Source organism: Pteropus vampyrus, unplaced genomic scaffold (assembly GCF_000151845.1).
Source record: "Pteropus vampyrus isolate Shadow unplaced genomic scaffold, Pvam_2.0 Scaffold323, whole genome shotgun sequence".
Taxonomy (NCBI): Eukaryota; Metazoa; Chordata; class Mammalia; order Chiroptera; family Pteropodidae; genus Pteropus; species Pteropus vampyrus.
In genome coordinates this window covers 1,664,977-1,666,738 of record NW_011889104.1, presented here as the reverse complement: position 1 = coordinate 1,666,738, position 1,762 = coordinate 1,664,977, and the positions used below count along the sequence as shown (strand labels likewise).

Here is a 1,762-nt window from a genome sequence, read left to right as displayed (position 1 = left end):
GAGGACTTTTTCCAGCCCCCGGAATTCCCCTGCCTGAGGCTGTTGCTGGCCTACATCCAGCTCAACTTCCCAAGGTCCAGCCTGGAGCACCAAGTCCACCTCCTCCTGTCAGGACTAACGGACCTGGAGTCACCTGAGGCAGAGATGGAGGGTGAGGACAACTATGGGGGCAATGTGGCCTGTGAGTGTGTCGGCCAGTGTCGAGCCACACACGGGGCGATTTCCGAGGCTGGGTTAGGCCAGAACACCGAGTCAGCTCACACCACTGTCTCAAGGGACTGCGTTCGGGATCCCTTCTCGGGGTGGTTTCTTGAGCTGTGACTCCATTGATGGATATGAGAGGTTCCCTTCCTTTTGAAGGTGCATCAGAGGGAATGATGCTGATAATATGTCTCTTCTTGGATCTACATACCAGGTCCAGATGAAGACCAGGAAACCACACAAGAGGTGACACCAACATCATCCGTAGTGCCGTCTACAGAGCCTGAGGCTTCTGGAGGCTTGGCCTCCCCTGAAGAAGAAGAGGCCAAGAGGGAACACACACCATATTCCATTCCCGGCATGTCTGGAGGCTCAGCCTCCCCTGAAGGAGAAGAGGCAGAGTGGGAAGACACACCACACGCCATTCCTGGGATGTCTGGAGGCTCGACCTCCCATGAAGGAGGTGATGTCCAACAAATGGCTTGCCTCGGCTCCTCAGAGGCCTTGAGGGCCCGGTTCTGAGCTGCGGCCTTTTCGGGTGGTGCTCCAGAAGGTTCTTTCTTTGTCCCTCCATATGCATTCTTTTCAATTGTTGTTTTACTCTTACCTATATAAAGTTTCACTGTAGTTTTTCTCAGGATGTTCAAATACGATAAAATTTATTTTGACCTAATTTTTAAAATTATTTATTATTATTGATGCCTGCAGCACCCGGTCATCCTAGGTGGTCTCCCATTCAAGTACTAACCAGGCCCGGCCGTGCTTAGCTTCCGCGTTCAGTCATCGGGCTTGTTCAGGTTGGCATGGCCAGACACCATGGACTGTAGCTCTACGGGGGCACAAACTCAGGACTTTCTGCATGTAAAGCAGACATGTTAACCACTACACTATGGAACCACATCCTATTTTAACTTAAATTTAATAACTTATCATGAAAACTCATTTAAGTCTAATAATATGTACCCTCTGCTTCCTCACAGTGTACTTTTAAATGACCTTAAGTACTGTCACCGGATGTAACCACTATCGGCCATATCACAACCCCCATCTAGTTCCAGAGCATTTCCCAGCACCGATTAGTCACTCATGCTTCCTCCTCTGTCAGCCCGTGTCAGTTGCTGACTCCAGTGTCTCCATGGATTTAACTACTCTGGAGTTGTCATGAGCGGAATCGCCCCATATGTGGCTTTTTGTATCTGACGATGTATCAGACAAGGAATCGATTGGTTTGGGGGTTGTAATAAAAATCACATTGCTTTTTAAGTGGGAGAATTCCTACGAGGCAAAGATCACGTGTAAGAAAGGAAAGCGCGATGTGAATATCTTCATTTCCTTGGGAGAGGGGACACTGTTGTAATAGGACATGAGTACCGGAGCCATAAGGGGAATGTCTAGGTCTTAAAGCACTTTAAAAGCTTTCTGTCCCTGGATAGGCACTGTTTAAATTTTTCCAGTGCACATAGTTAAAAATATATATGTATATATACACACACACACACATGTACATATATATATATACACACACACAAATATATATGTGTATATATATATACAATTTATA

The 1,762-nt window shown here is 46.9% G+C and overlaps 1 pseudogene; it reads left to right on the top strand.

Annotated features, from left to right (window-relative positions):
• LOC105303995 overlaps positions 1-1,762 on the top strand; it is a 56,366-nt pseudogene that overhangs the window by 1,363 nt on the left and 53,241 nt on the right.